Source organism: Rhopalosiphum maidis, chromosome 2 (genome assembly GCF_003676215.2).
Source record: "Rhopalosiphum maidis isolate BTI-1 chromosome 2, ASM367621v3, whole genome shotgun sequence".
Lineage (NCBI taxonomy): Eukaryota > Metazoa > Arthropoda > Insecta > Hemiptera > Aphididae > Rhopalosiphum > Rhopalosiphum maidis.
In genome coordinates, this window is record NC_040878.1 from 39,295,454 (window position 1) to 39,313,991 (window position 18,538).

General features: G+C 27.3%; 1 protein-coding gene across 1 annotated transcript in view; it reads right to left on the minus strand.

The window, feature by feature from the left end:
* The window catches only part of LOC113552393, a 29,956-nt gene extending 14,497 nt beyond the window's left edge, over positions 1-15,459 (minus strand). Inside the window, exon 1 of the mRNA XM_026955274.1 lies at positions 15,308-15,459. The gene's annotated coding sequence lies outside the window, so the exon portion shown is untranslated. The remainder of the gene's footprint in view (positions 1-15,307) is intronic.
* Between the last annotated feature and the right edge of the window lie 3,079 nt (positions 15,460-18,538).

Below are 18,538 nucleotides of genomic sequence, written 5' to 3' on the forward strand. Positions count from 1 at the left end.
TTTTGTACAAATATTTTAGAAACCAACACCGTCCAGAATAAAACACAATGATATTAATTAATTCTAATAAGTAATAATAATTTATTCATCACAATAAAAACGTATAGTATCTTATAGTCTTTCTACGATAATATTTACGTTTAGACCGTTTGGTGTTCTATACTCTTGTAATAATTATTTGTATATTAATAATTTGCATTTATTTATTGATGGCTTATAACAAACTAAATATAATATATTTTTAAGTAGGTACCTAAATCATAATTTATTATACAAAAAACATATCTCTTTAAATAATTGTTGTTTTTTGATTTTATTTAAAATTATTTCCAAGTTAATTAATTTTAATTATACCTATAGATTATTAGATTAGAACATATTATTAAATAGAATTTTTCGACATTCGTTTTTGTTTTATGATATTTTATTATAATACAATAATTTCTATATTGTTCTATAATTTTAAAAGTACAATAAATAATAATTAATGATTACATTTATTTATTTATTTGATATCTATTATTTAAGAAACTGTATGATTTATAATATTAAAATAGTATATAAGGCATTTAAACACAAATTATTTTGAGCAGTTTAAACGCTGTACAAAATGTAAAATCATAAGTAGATATATAATGTTAAATATTAATAATAAGTTTTTATTAACGTTCATTTGAATATTTGCAGATGAATACCTATACCTAGTGAATTATTATCAGGTCGTTAAAAACGTCCCATCATAGATATAGCTTCCTCACCTTTTAAAATTTATAATGTAATTATGTACCATTCATATTTCGTACATTTTAACATTTATTGCATAAAGATTGTGAATTCTTTAAAAAAAATAATAAAAAAAAAGTCTAAGCAAAAAACAGTATGTACTAACTGCACGGTGAAAAATATTTCGACTAGTATTTTAATATTTTATTTAGTTTAAGTATATACCTATATAGTCTATGTAATAATAAACGACCTTGTGAATTATTATCGGAAGAGAATCCGAAGTGGGATGAAATGAAATTTTTTCATTCATATAACTTTCGATTTAATGGATTTACGAAATTATGTAAATGACATAGGATATTTCATCAATAACAATATTAATGGATTTTTTTTCTCTGATTAGATTTAATTTAATTTCTAAACAAATTATAATTTTACGTAGCATATGTATTCGTTAACTAATTGAAATATTAATGGTTGCAATCATATTCAAACATAAGGTACATGGATTAAAAAACCAATTGAAATTTTACGAACTCTGACAGTGTGATTACGTATCTTAACAACTTCACTATACAGAAAAAATACCGGAAACTTGAACCGTTCTGAACCGGTTTTACTAGGTTTGAAAATTGTTTAGATTATTTCTGCTCGTTCCCGTTGCTTGTGGTCACCAAAAATATCATTAATAATGTTATTCCGTATTTTTGATTATTGGCACGATAGAATTGACGTGTAACTTCTATATTCAATCAAAATATACGCGAAAGCAAATATTTGTCCATCGTTTTCATTATAGATTTAATATTATGTAAAAAAAAAAATAATAAATAAAAATACCGTATAGTGCCTTTATAGGAGTTAATTCTGTTAAACGCATTTCAACTGTTTTATTATTAAGAGAAAAATGCCCGCTATAATTTTTGAAACAAACAACATAAAAAAAGATATATTCCTGAGCATGAGTATAAAAGGGGGAAATTGTTTACAACACCAAGTGGTAATAATAACTTATAATGGACTTGAATTAAAAAAATATATATATTATTTATGGTTTTTATTTTGTAGGCAGGTACATGAATTATTGCGAAACACACTACAGAATTAAAACTGGCATTGTTTTTTTGCGTTAGTTGTTATTATTTATAGGTATTTAAAATGTTTCTGTCTGCCAATAAAAATAGCTTGGCATATCTAAATAGTATAAATAGATATATCGTTAGAACGTTTCGTTCGTATAATTTGAAAAAATTTAAACTTTCGACGTTTTAATATTTTATAAGTAACTGCATTAAAATGTCAATAAACAGTTAATTAGTTATAAGTTTTTGTGTTATAAAAAAGTTCAACGATACTCTGGTTTTGATAAATATTTTTTTTTGATATATGAAGTATATATTACTATAATCTATTAGTAACCGTTGTTAATTTTAATTGTGTAATTAATATGTACGTGTTTGCATATATAGCACCTACTTATACTTCATATTTACTGATTTTATAACTTGTGACTTAAGTTAATATTAAAAAGCAGAGTTTATCAAATTGTATTTAAACAGGTATATTATCTCCAAATAATGTAATAAATAAATAGATAATAAAAGCACGATAGTTTCGGTATAGTATAAATTACACATTATTGTGTACCTTATGCCTGGCATTATTTAGTACAGACGTAAACTACAGTAATATTTAGTAATATATTATACTTGCAGTCACATATGTACCTACCACTATAGCTGTTACATCGACAGAAAAAATATTTACGAGGCTTAACCAACTTCGATAACAACAACGATAACAAGTTGCATTATTTTGTTTGTAACTATATAACACAATACTTTCGAAACATTTTATAGGTATCGATATTGTATAAGTGCGGTATATATTGTAACGTCACAATGGTCAATTCGATCACGATCGTGTCCAATACTCTCAAATAAGGATTTACCGGTCATACTATTATACTTATCCGAAGCTTTGAGAGAATATATTTTTTCACGGAGGTTATTAACTGGTTTTCCACAGGCGTTTGCTAATTCACACAAACATTAATATTACAACGATTATAGTTTATTGTTTATTGACACGTATTATATTAGTTACATACCTAACTATGGCGTGGGACTAGATTTTTTTGTTATCAAATGCATAAACGGAAATTTTATGACCAGGCAAGATTTATTTAAGGAAATCGGTGCTTTTTATTATTCCATCTTACAAAACTGATAATCAAGGTTCAAAACCATTCCCACGAGACGAAACAATGACCATGCATGGTATATACGCGGTTTATCGGTTACAGGCTACAGCCGTTTGAATTCGGACCGCAATGTAGTGTAAACTGTTTTATATCTTTTCAATATCTTACGATAAATAAAATAGATTGGTTGAGAAAGGAGGAATATCATTACTTCAAAAATATTAACGCATAAATCGAATTCAAATAATTCAATTACATTTATTGTAAAATAAATTACTTTTTTAAATTATATCATTATTAGTATAAGAGTTAAACCAAAATGAATGAATATTCATACAGGTATGCACATAAATTCGAGTTTTTTAAAATTAATACCATTTCTTCTTTTAATATTGAGTTATATGGTATTAGACGTTGGTAATTACTAAAGGAAATTGATGTCATTATGTATGGGTAATATGTTTTTAAGTTATTTGTTACCAGTAAACAGACATCAATCACGAACAACTAAACACTAATGAAAGGATATTTTCGTCACACAATAATTCATCAATAAACTTGTTTTTTGGATAGGTGCTGCGTTTATGTTATGAAAATGAAATGGCTGGACCGATCTTTCGAATGAAACACGGAGAGGTCGGAATCGTTAAAAATTGATAAAAGAGCAACAGGATCCTATAAAAAAATTGAATCCGGTCAAGCTTAAGTAATATATATATATAATATATATATTTTATTAATGTTATTTCCTTGTATTACCATTGCAACCTACATACAAACATGTTTTCTCTTTAAACACTTGTATACGCTACACAAAAATGTCTACACATACAGATAAACTTACAACATATAAACTACCAAGTAAAAACAAATGTTACGGTCAATTACTTAAAAAAATTTAAAAATTTAAGCGCGATTTTTTTACGTGTATAGTTATACAATAATTTATTAATTTATGTATAAACTATAAGTACAATATACATTGTGTATATTTTATATATACTTATTAGTATATTACCTATATAGCAACATTATTTCTAGTTTCTACTCAAAACTGAATTTTAAAATTATTTTTTTTCAATTAATAACGACGTATTTTTGAACAAGGCCACATATTATAATACATGCATTTCCGGTATAAATGATTTCAAATATTTTTCTTGCAATGTTATATGTACACTTTATAATATAGTACAATTGTAAAGAAAAATAAGTTGAATGTGTCGCGTGTTGAATGGTTCAAGCGTAGCGATTATGGATATATTTTATACATATGGTTATTATGATTATAAAACATAATATACACTCGGTCAGCATACTTCTAAACCATGTTTAATGTTTTTGATGAAAATACATAATAGCTTATTGTTCGAGGACCCTAATTAACGGAAGTGGAGTTATTGCTCTATTCAATATTGACGACGGAAAGGTGCGCGCATGTTATTAGATCCGGTCGGTTAAGACGTTCATTTATGGTGCAGAACAAAATTGGATTAACTGTATTAGCTGTAAACACCAATGTTTAACCGTAATTTTTTCACTGTAAATTTATTGTTTGAATACAAATATTGGTATAGAAACATATGTATAGTATTAATTTACTGGAGCCATTCTCAATAGTCAATACGGTATATAAATGCATTACTTATAGCGAATTATTTTATTTAATATATATACTGTAGGATATACTAAATACTAATGCATATTATATTATTATTATTAAAAATGAATTATTACGATTATTTTTAGCTTGTAGTAGAACAATAAACAAATAGGCATAGTTGTATAATACAAACAATGTTTCACTATCATGTTTGTTTTGTACGGATTTTCCGGTACAATTACAACGTAGTTTTTAACAAAATATTTGAATTGCCGGAAATCAGACGAAAAAATGTCACGGCACCGTCACGAAATCCAATTGCTGATTAAATAACTTTTTTCGTTATTATTTTGATTCAAACGTAATTTCTCCGGAAAAAACATAATATATACAACACATTTACCCTACCACTACCTGAATCTACCGTCACGGTGCCATGACCACAGTTACTTATAGCTTTATAGGCGCATAACCTTAACCTCTACTGTTGGCTTTATGTAAATGATCGCAAATATCAAATGTATATTCTCACTTATGATATCGTGGTGAGCTCACTCCCACCCTCGTGACTTGTGCAACGACCTAACGGAAAAACAATAAATATATGCGGACAATGGATGTTTCTAATTTAGGTCTATTAAGTATTAAATACGATAGGGGAATAGGATTAAATAAGTAATTTTAACTCGTATTATATACCTACGTGTGGTGTCTACGCAGTATACAGATATATAGTTAATTTACGAATCCGGTGTCTGATATCCTGCATTTGTCATGTGTTATTACATCGATTACATCATTACGATGAAAAGGGTTCTGATATATAATATAAAGTCGTTAGGAAAATCAAAAGTGTACATATTATTCTGTCTGCAGTTCAAATAAATTTAAAAGGGAATTGTGAATATATTAGATACTTAAGTGAGAGTATTTATTGACTGAAATATCTAGTGTAATTTAAATAACAATAATATTAAAAGTCACGATGTTGTGCAAAAATAATGACTTTATATATTTTCTTGACTTTCAAACTTTTAACAATCTTTCGATAGTAAAGATCAATTTACATTCGTCTACTAAATTATTAATATCTAATTGATCTGCATGAGCAGGTATAATAACATTATCTTACGTAAGATCGATTTATGTACGATAGATCATTTGTATTAAAACAGACACTGTTCGACTGTTCATACTCATTAATGATAAACTAATCACGATATCGACGACACTGAAGTTAATTAAACTAATGTTGTTATTTTTTTTAATAAAACTAATTTTCTAACAATATGTATTTCGTTTTTAAACATTTCAATGTTTAGGTCTGCTGACATTTTTGGATTTTAGATATTTAAAGGATCATTTATTGCTATCGTGAAGCTCTATCATTGGATTGATTATTTCTAAAGGTCTACTATCATTATTAACCCCTCATTCATCAATTATGCTTATTATAAATAATATGTATGTTTACAGATTGTATAAACTATTAATAATAATAAAAAAAAGGTATTTATTTCATATTTCTGGAATATGATAAAATTGTACATTTTACGTAAGCCCAAATTTTAAATACCCACAAATTTTGCGTTTAACTCTCATCTAATGGCATCAAACTATTATAGAATATGAAATCAAATAAAATTACGACGATCACTACGCATGCCATATTATATAAGGTTCGATATTCAAATAGAATACGAGTATAATACGACTATATTATAAGTTTTTTTTTTATTCAGCCAGTTGCTCAGTATATTGTTCTACCATTTACAGTTTACAGTTACCTATTAATATAATGTGGTCTATACTCTATAGAGAGACTATGCGCTATAGTAAGTTGTCGCAGACGTTTTAACCTTCAGCTGTTTGGGCTTTGACATAATATTATTCTCGCACATAAAACATGCGTTGACGACGAATATCTCGGCGCGTTCAACACTATTATGCTATTTGAGGTACACTGATTTATGTTGTGCGTGGTCCCATATCAAAGCCGTGCGCCGGAATTACGGCGGGCAAGAATGAATGATGAGATGTTATTGAGATAGGGAAGAAGACCTGTTATTTTTATTTTTTTCCATACGTGTAATTGCATCCGGTACACTTTGGTGCACCAACACAAATGGCAACAACAGATACATTTAAAATGCAGGAATGCGCGTTTTCTTTGTGCGGGCTAAAAGGTAAATCGTTTGAAAACAAACGAAGGAATAAAAGTTGTCTAATGCAACATATTAATGTATAATATTATATTACTATATTATTATTGTGTATCAGACGCATACCTACACATTACAATACATTTTTATTCTATAATATTATTTATATCACACGACGTACACACATACACACGCGCACACACTCGGAAAATATAAATTTAAGTACTAGGTATGTGTTAGGATAATATATGTAATAATTCGCGGACCGACACATTTTCACGTCGAATCATAACATGTAAATTGTAGGTACGCGGGTACAATTATGTTATTTTGCGTTTGACATAGTTCGTGTAAATTACTATTCATTTATTATATTCGTATAGGTATAATATAATATATAGGATCATTTTATAATGTTTTAAATTTATGATTTTTGTATTGCGCTGTCTAATAGTGATTGAGAAAAATTTCAAATTAAGTTAACTTGGAACATTTCATCTACTATTATTACATTTAAGACGATTGTATATAATAATAGAATATATCTATATATTTCATATAATATCGTTACCTTTATTATATTGTAACAGTGCGCGTTTCTAAGAAATCTTTACTAGAACTAAACTGCAATGTGATGAAGTTACGAATTTCAAGAAATAATACTGAGTAAAAATCGATGTAGGTACATTTTAAAATGTTGGTATGCTCATAATTTATTGTAACATTGTCATTTGAATTATGATCAACAATTTTGTTTAGTCATTTGGATACATTAGCAACACATACATGATTGATGCTTGCAATTATGAATGCACCTACACATATTTCAGCAAATATAGCGTATCTGTTATTTATGTGTGTATAATTGAATTTGATACACATAATTCTTTCCTTCGTAGTTACATATTATGGCGTGCATATAAAATTATCTTTTATAGTTACTGAACATAGAACAGATCATTGTTCGTTTGAATTAGTGATGCCAGGATTTGATTTTTTTAAATAATTTTAGTTTATTCGTTGTTAATTCTATGATAATGGTCAAAGTACTGAGAACCACTGTACACGATAGATACTGTCATGCAAGGACGGAAACATAATATGATATATCAAACGATAAAAATATGCAAAATAAGTTTCAAATGTTAACGGTACGTTGAATGAAATTTTTTAATAAAAAAGCTATGGCGCACGACAAGTAAAAACAAAATCTGTTTTCCATAAACCCACAGCCCTACTAACAAATTCTGTTAAGTAACTATATATAGTAACGAAACTAATAACGATAAAGTTTACTTCAATTACATTAATAATGGTTTATTACTCCAAACCATTATTATTTTACACTATGCGATTAATAATTTATATTTACCATAATAATGTATACACTTAACTAACATAAATTATAAATCTCTACAATTTAAAAAAAATATATTGCTGTTTAATGTCTTTTATTATTATATACTATCAATAAATATTATTTTCTGATTATTATTATATTATTTAGTGTATGAAGATTTGAAATGAACTGGGCAAAGCCTCCCACGACTTAGAATGACGTTGAAAGTATTTTCCACTTACTGAGCTAATAATCTTCTGTGGGCATCTCTGATTTGGAAATATAAATTTAAATTCTAATTAACTCGAAACGATAAAAATAGGTGTGTGATAAGTGTTTATACATCTGAGATCAGGGTGAATTTTTAGTATTTTGGGTATGATGGCATTTTTTAATTTTTAACAAAACATCATAACTTCTGGTTTAGTTACAAAATATTATCATATAGATTATAGGTATATAATATATATACCATAATACTATTATATATATTTATTTTATTGATTGTACTATTAATTTTTAATATAGTATCATAATATTATGTACCTACAACTCTGCAGTTGTAGATTTCACAAAACAAATGAACAAAATAATATATTATATAATATTATTACCGCTAGACAACACCATCGTCACAGGTGTAACAAACGTTACGTTTAAGTGTATATTATTTAGCGCATTACAGTAATGTCCAAACTCAAAAAAAGTAGCACAGTATATATAAAGAGTATGTTTTTCATAATATTTTCTTGGCGAGCAAACGTCTAGAAAACGTCATTTGACGTTATAATATATATTGCTACATATAATATTATTTGTACATTTTTTCTCAATTAAATTAGGTTTAGTGACAATATAACTCTATTATTAGCTCATTATTAATGCTTAACATACATTTTATTTCTTTACCATCAAAATATGTTGACGCCTTGTTCAATTTTGTACTCTTGAATTATCATGTAAATAATAATATGTTTATTGTATTTCATTCTCTCTAGGATATCATGTAACAGTCATGTAACTGGTGATCGTTAAATTTTAGACGAAAAATCTGCGGCAAATAACGGGCAATAATTTATACATATACCCTTATATATATATAATATAATATGTGCGTGAGTGTTTAAGCGTGTTGTTTATCTATTCTGCACAGTTTTCACAAAGGATTCGTCTATTTAAGCATTTAAATTATTATATATGTAGATAAGATAGTCGGTGTGTTTTTTTTATATACATATTTTATTCTTGATTTGGTAAAGCAACAGCAGTGTTTCCACGTCATGAATTCTCCGGAGGGTACATACTAATCGTCGATGATATTACTCTTATATATTAAAACGTTTTTAATTACAACAAAAGATGCGAAATTACAGTTTTTCTACGATCATAATATCATTTAATTGTTTTTCATTTATCAGGCAGTGACCTTACTACAACGAAGTGTTTTCCTCCGCCTGCAGTATCGTGCAGTTATTATTTTTTTACATGTGAAACTATATAGCAACGTACAATAGTAAAATATTGGAAGGAATCGACGATGACGGGAAGAAGAGAAGAAGACTGCACTAGTAAATTACGGTGTGCGTCGTTCTGCGCAATACATTAAGCATGATAATATATTATATACCGTCTATATTATTTGTGGTGTATACCCGGCATTAAGCCCAGAGTCATTGGTGCAGTATACTGCCGCAAGGACATTCGCTGTTTGAAATCACGACGACAACAACCAAGCCATGGAGTGTTATTACTCTGTGGATCCAGGCACGCATAATGATAATGATCATAATAACATAACGTCGATTGTTGTTGTGCATTTTCGAAGGAGCGCGTTCCGGGACGGGTTGGGTATATTCCCTCGCTCAAATTGTGCCGGCGCGAAAAACTCATGTCGACGTTTCGTCCTATTAATCATATCGAGCAGCGGGCGATCGGATAACGAACGGCGGTGGCGGTAATTATACGAAGGTACATATTGCTGAAAACTAATTAACCGGTAGGTATTCGTATCCGAATCGAACGTGACGATTGCAGTGCGCCGACAACAGCGCAGATCGGTCGGTAATATAAAATAATGTTCAATTTTGTTTTCGAAATACGATTAGATATCGTCATGTAAAATAGTTATGGATAAGATGTATGAAAAATACAAATTTCAATCATATACATGATATTATTTTATCGTTTATCTATACTTCTTAACATAGTAAGTTATGGATCAACTTAACGTTAAGATGTTTTAGCGTTTAAATATATTATACGATTGTGAACATAAGTGATAATTATTAAAAAACAAAATTTGAATGTAAAAAGTGTACGAATAAAAATAGAAACCGACGCAACGTATAATGAATAAAAAATGTTACTGCTATATAATATCTTATTTTCAATTTTAGTATAGTTTTAAAATGCTTTTTTTGTTTAAGCGTTAAAGTCTCTACGGTGCCTCCTGTGACAATTTATGTCCGTTATAGTTTTACAAGCGTGGATGAGTAATGTTATATTTGATTAATTTAAAGTTTACTAAAATACTAAACGAATTCCTTCAATTATTGGCATATAACAATATCATCTTATAATATATGATATAGTTATACTGCAGTGGCGTTAGGGCAAGCTAGGTAAGTGGCGCATGCCTGGCCAAAAAGGAAGAAATAAAAAATTTAACATTTATTATGCTAAATTATAACACGACTTATGCATTAAAATTACTACTATTTATTAATTCAATTTAGTATTCAATTTAAAATAATTTAACAGGTTTTTTCGAAAGAAATTATATCAATGTTTTTACAAAAATGCTCGTATTTTAGATTGTTTGGTCCGTGTCCTTATTATAGGAATGACTAGTTGTGATACTAAAAGTTTTATTTTAGCGCTTACCTAATATAAAATATCATTGCATGCCTCTGAGTTACATTATAAACTTGGTTTATATAAAATGATTCTGTGTATAGTAATTTTTATAGTATTTATATATTTACAATACGGTAAATGTATGAGAAAAATGTATTGACATTATTTAAAAAAATGACAGCTAATTAGCAATTTTTCATCCATCTATTAGATTATGTATCTTAATTTTACTACACATTTTTATTTTTATTTATACTACAGTGCGCTTACGATGTAGGTAACGCGGAGTATTATCTAGTTTTATTGGTAATTAAACAAGTTTACTATATTCTCATTTATAATAGCGTCTTTATAGTATGCCCATAACGGGAAATGTATGTATTAGGTATCAGAAATTAATTAAAATTTGTATTAATAGATAGGCGTCGATATAATAGGCAGCATCCATAACAGTGTGATTTGATTAACTTTAATTTTATCATAAAAAAATTATTAAATTTGAAACGTATCTGAAAATAAATTATAATGAAAATATAAAATTGTATTGGTATAGTAACATAATTTTATTGTTTTAAATAATAATATAATATTTTGTGATAATTGTAATTTTTTATTTGCATTGCTACTAAATTAATTATATTTCATCCTTGACGTATAATGTAGTACTTAGTTTTGCTTTACTCCGATCATGTTTTAAATTTACTGCAAAAATAGATCCTATATGTACAAATTAAATACAATGTACAGGAGTTTCAATAATAGGTACCTATATAGAGTGAGTGTGAGATATGATTTATTCAATGTGGACATTTGTATGATCACGATGATTTCACAATAGCATCACGGCAGTCAAATTATTCGATTTCCTTCAACGTCGCCCACCCATGTATCTATTTATGCTTATTTTTTTTTTATTCAATTTTTTCCTTCATAAATGTATTTTTTTATGTTTATAATACAAGCGAAACGAATCTAACATGATTCGTCGAGACACGATAAGCTCACATACGTGTACCGAACAATATAATAATCCGTTTAGCATTCTACGAGGTAAACGACATAAAGTCACAACTCGCACACGTAAAAATCGGCTAAAATTGATGAAATAATTTATAAATGGTGTTTTCATAGTGGATCGTCGATTCTACAAAATGGGCACTACTTTAAAGTTTTGAATGGAATTTTCCGTTGACCCAGATATACATTATATTATTGTCTATTGAAAAACGGAAATGTTATATCTCGCGTCCTTGTTGAATACATATCGTCAACAAGTATACTATTACACTATCAGCTACATATAGTAAAACGAACGTGTATACTGTTAACTTACACAATAGAATCTTAACCTTCCCCTTATTTTAAAAGGTTTTCGAGAGTGAAATTGTTTGCTATAAAAAAAAAAATTTCATTTTGATAGAAATTCACATTGTTTAGTAGTAAGGACATTTTTTGTTTTATTAAAGTCCATTTATAGTTTTCATATTTATATTTATATGTTTATTGTTTCATATAATTTAATATTGTAAAACTACCATAAAATATGATCAAGAGTGCTTGACGCTTGTGATCGTATTGAATATTTAACTTCAATAATAGGTGTGTATTATTTAAAACACTTTTTTTACATTTCTAACAATTTTGTAATAAAGTACAAATTCATAATAAATTTGTTCTAAAATGTAATTTTTTTAACTGCTTTGACATATTTAGAGACATTTTAAGTATTATCCATAATATTATCAATAGATAATATTTTAGAAGTAAATATTTTAGTAGACTATATTATGATCATTATTATATTATACAATATTTTATTTCCATTTTTATTTTTAGTTTATAAGTATACTTATTATTTTCTAATATTTTAAATTATTTGTATAATAAATAATTCACATAATTCTACATATAAATTATAATTTACAACTCTACACGTTCTAGTAGATAATGCTTTATAGTTTATGTGAATGTATAAATTACTGAATTAAAAATTATGATTTGATTTAAAAATATTTTGACTTTGTGATACACTCTGTGCATATTATAATGAAATCAATTGAAAAATCACAGATGACCTGAAAGTTTATTTGAATGTTTTATAGTATCTAAGCAGTTATAACTTGCCGGATTTTTAATGAATTACATTTTCAATAGACTTGAATAACTTTAATGCGAGCACGATAACCATAGCATTGTTGAAGTATTGATAAATCAACACTAGTCTTATAATATAAGCGTATATATATACGTATAGGAGATAAAGACGTTGTGTGTGTATCGTTACAATGTTACATCTATTATTAAAGATCATAATATAATAACCCGCCCGAGTGACCCAACCGAAACGAATTTTAAATTATCGATGTGATTTCCACGGGACATTCATTTACGTGATGGAACGGAAAATTACACGGTGGAATTAGGTTATATATATATATATATATATATATATATATATGGTTTCACTAGAGGTGAAAATTTAAATATTATTCTTTTATAATAGACTATATAATATGTTATTGCTATAATATACGGACGGCTATAGTAAACGTTTGTTCTTGGTACACATTTTCTTTTTTTTTTTTACTTCATTCTCAGCTGATTATAGTATTAGAGTTTTTAATCCCATGCGCTATACAGTGTATCTATATACAGTAGGTATAGTTAAAATGAATAGGCAAAAGACAGTTTCAAACTAATTAACACGCGTCGAAAGCGCATTGAATTACTGTTGGGTGTATATATAATGTTTTAAGTTTAAATTCCTTTTGCCCGGGTTGCAAATTGTTGATTACGGTTTTAGCATTTAGGGAATATTTCGTAATCCTATATATAGCGAATACGTTTTATGTAATGTATGTGTTGAATACTAAACACTGTTTAAACATAGCGAAATAAACGTAAAGTAAACAAATAATGGCATTAACATTTTAAATAATATATTCACAATGAAATATATATATATATATATATGCATATTATATTGTAAATAATTTGCACCGAATAATAATAAAAAACAATTAACCTTGATAACACATTTAAGTTCATTTCTCATTACTGTATAGCACTACTGTAGTATTGTACTGTAATTACGATATGTATTATACCTTCGTAGGATATTATTGCATATTAATTAAAATTAATTTATCATACTGTGTACAATGTACAATATACATAATATCCAATTAATGTAATTTTCATTGAAATTGGTATACATTATACATATAGGTAGTAATTTTTGTCGTATGTACAGACTTTGAACCAATTATCAAATGTAAGTTCATATAAGTGTTAACATTTCAGAAAAGTCTCAAATATATACTTCCGGATCGGAAATTAGTGTATAGTTACTTGCTTTCGAAGCTACCGTTATATTTAACTTAACTATTAAGTAAGTAGGTAGGTAGGTAGCCAGTGTGTGGACATATCTTATTACCAATTTCCGAGTCGTTATGTTGTTATAATATAGATTATAATTGGTTATTTATATAGAAGACAATTCCTACAAGAGTCAGCAGTACAAAAACCGATTTTTTAAAACGGCGTGCCAATGTTTCAAAAAAAATATTTTTTTTACTTATTTAACATAGATACAAACTATTTTATTTTAAGAAAACATTATAATAAATGGTTTAAAAGGGGACCATAACCGTAATGCATGGTATAGTTTTTCAATAAATTACAATTTTAATGCAATTCTGTACTTTCAAGATTTCAAGTACAGTCGTATAGTTGGACACCATAATTAGATATTATACGTAATTTTTGAATAACACGAAATCATTTTAATTTTGAGCGTAAGCACATATCTTATAAATTTTTTATATTGTAATTTTAAATTAAAATAAAAATCCCATTAGTTACAAATAAGTTATAGAATACGGTATAGTGATCTTCATCAATATATATGCGCTCTGCACGTGATGGATCTAAATCTCTAAATAAACATAACGATTTTTAAATATAGAGTGTGTTTTTCGTATCCAAGTAAAGTTTGGAAAACTTTTTTCGATTTTGGTTGTCCATAATATACCAATTCGGAGATGAGATATATGTAATATTATGATTAGATCACTCGAGATAAATACATGCGAATAATGTGCCAACTATAGCCCGTAATAATTAGGTATAAGTGAAATTATAATAATTACTTATAAACTATTATTATATTCTTAATAGCAATAACTATCAATATTATAGGTACAATTCGAATCGTTAAAATATTTAAACGAGTAGATACCTGGTAATATAATATCTAATAATTTAACTATTCGACGTATAATTACAAATTTCTGTTTTCCCGCGATTATTACGCGTTTTACCTCACCATCTCGTACAGATATATACGACTATCGAACTATACATCAAAAGTACACTAACAATAATTATGATATTGTAAAACGATGTTAACGATTTACCTGTAGTAATATTGTAGCGTGAGTGCCGTCCGCCAAAAACTTGCTGATTCCGTTGGCAGTAGTAGGTAAGTTATATTATCTGTGCTATCATTCGTTTTCACGTCGTCGTCGTTATAACCGAAACGCACGTTACGCGCCGGACCCGTGAGTGCAGCGAGTGCGTCGGTAAAAAAACACGACACATAATAATGTAATATTATAAAAGAGCGGCGGTGGCGGCGGCGGCAGCTGTTCGTCAACGGTCTTTCTCGTACACACGTTTTGCCGCGTTCCGGCTCGATGGGTAGGCGGACGGCGACGGCCGATGGGTGTCCGTTGAAAGGGGCGACGACGAGTGGGGAGATATTTTATACGTACACATCGCGTGGCCTATAACGTCTGCCTAGGTCTCTTCGTTTCCTGATCCTTTCCCTGTGCAGATATATTATTTTATTATTATTATTATTATTACACGCCGTTGCTGCTGCGGCTCATGACGACTATATAATATGCGCGATGATCATCCACCCCGCGGAAGTTATTTACTATATCATGTATTGATATAGCGATATAAATAACAGATATGTATTAGCGCAAGTGAGGTATAATAATATAATATGATATAGTCCTAATAGTATAAACATGTTATGGTACTGTATAATTTACAGTAAAATATTATTATATTGTCTGTACCGATTTTTTTTATGTACGTTGTATAAGTACAATTATATATTTTTAGTAGCTATTTATATATTATAACTTGCCGCAAGGTTAAAATGAGTACAACAAAATGTTGCGTGCAAGTAAATAATAAATAAAGGTACCTACGGTGACATTTAGATCGTTAGGTCTAATCTCATAATACCGTATTATCTATTTAACTTAATGTTTGAAATTTTGAAACACACTGTATAAATTTGTCATTTATTATAAAATTAGTTATATACACAATACGATTATGAATGTTTTACACAATAAAAAATTAATAGGTATACCTACTTCATAACATATTATTAGTATACAAAAAAAGAATAACGTTTATTTAGAAGCATCTGCTAGCATTGACTTCGTTTGTTAATTAATATACGTACGACCGTATGTAGTATGCACCTCTATGTGATATAGTTTTATGAATATGAATATGATATTGGTAATTTTTGCATTCTCGCGCAAAACATATGCATATAGGTTATGTAGATTATTAACGTTTATTTTAATTTCATCTGTTCGAAAACAAATATTTATCTATGTAGGACGTCGGTATGTATAATATTATACGAACACCGCGAAACAAAAATCTGCGGTATAAACATTTACGGTATTCATGGATCAGTAATGATTAATAACTAATTATTAAATATTATCGTTTTTATGGAAACATTTTGTGCCGCAGAAGTTTTAAATTTTTAATCGAAACCTTTTCCATTTTCTAAAGCAAAGTTAAAACTAGAGTTTCGATTATAATGCACCATATTATGTATTATTGCGGTATACCTTTGTATAAAACACAATAACGAAAATATATTCAACCTGAGAGTTAATTTATTTTTATTAATATATATATATAACATTAAAATCGTTTTATTGAGGTTTAAAAGCCGAACACGATTATACGCAGCTTAAAATCTAATACCAGGCTAGACTAGAAAATGTTTTCTCCTCCAATGATTTGTTTGAAAGCATTAAAAATTTAAAAACAGGTATTTATCATATTCAGCATTTACTATTATTAGTATTATAATTTATATACATAAATTTGTTTTGGATTTGGTTCTAAATAAAATAGCTTGCTTTAATTTTAAATTAAGTAATTTGGTTCAAAGATCAAGTATGTTGAGTTTGGCCCACTATAAAAATACTTATTCATAATTGAACCGATTTTTTTTTTATACAAATACCTACCTAAGCAATGACAAATAATTTTATCATTTTCATTTTATTTTATTTTAGTAATTATTATATAAATTTATTTAACAGTGAATGAATTTTATAGTACATGCATGAGTAATGTATTCATGTTTCAGCGATAGTTGTTGGGAAAAAGGGATGAATGAACAAAAAATAGAATATTATTGTATAATAAATTTGGAATCTTTATTAACACGTTTACATTTTATATGCCAATTAGGACAATTCGATGAGTTAAAGTGTATATAAAAGCATTCATTTGAAATTTAAAAATTAGAGTATTTTTTTTCATGCTACTTTTGAATGTAAATCATATTCCTTTTGATTAGGCAACAAAATATACACAAATGATATTTAAATTATAAACATTTTAATATTTGAATTTATACTTATATTATTTATTTCAAATTTATGATTTTGTTATTTTGTTATCTTAAAATAAAATCATAAATTAATTTTTAATTTCAATAAGCTACATTTGCACAATTATTATTATAATTTATATTAAAAATACTGTAAAATATTTATTTAATTAATTAATTTATATGAATAATAAAAGTCATTTTTTCATAACATGTGAAAATATAAAAAAAAATACAATAACTCGTTGAATATCTAATATATCTAGTTGTTATAATAATAACATAGTACAAACGATAATTGTCATTACATAAATGGAGTACCTCATGCAAAAACCCAAGACGGAATAGATCGTTGATTATATTATATTACTGGTTATAACAAAAAAAAAAAAAAAAAACCATCCCGAAAATTAAGAATGAAATTATTTTATTTAATATATCCGTATTAAATATTAAATGTATTATTTATTCGTAGTTCATAATGGCACCAAAGTGTATTTAACAAAATTGTTTAATTTTTAAAAATTATATATAACACCCTGAGCCTTTACCATCATAACACCTGCAACCAAAACTATTTGAAAGTGTAAATAAAATGGACTTTTCAAGGGTAATTAAAAAAAAAGGCATAAGTCCCCGAGTACTCGCAAATAAAAGTATTACAATGAGTAAAAATAGATAATAAGTTTTAAAACTATGGAGGTATCTATGTTTTTTAGATATCCGATTGTTAATTGTTGTAGGATACTTGGTTTAAAATCCAAAAAAAAAAAAAGTTAAATAAAAAAGTTATAAAAATGGCTGAATGTTTCCGTGCACTTACAATTATAATTTTAATAATTAAAAAAAAATAAAATGAGCTATAAAACTATGTAGGCATAATGTATCCCGAGATCTCCAGTTCTCCAGTTATCTACCACGGGTTACTTTATTTTATAATTCAAAAAAACGTTATAAAAAAATAAACTCAGAAATCGAAAGA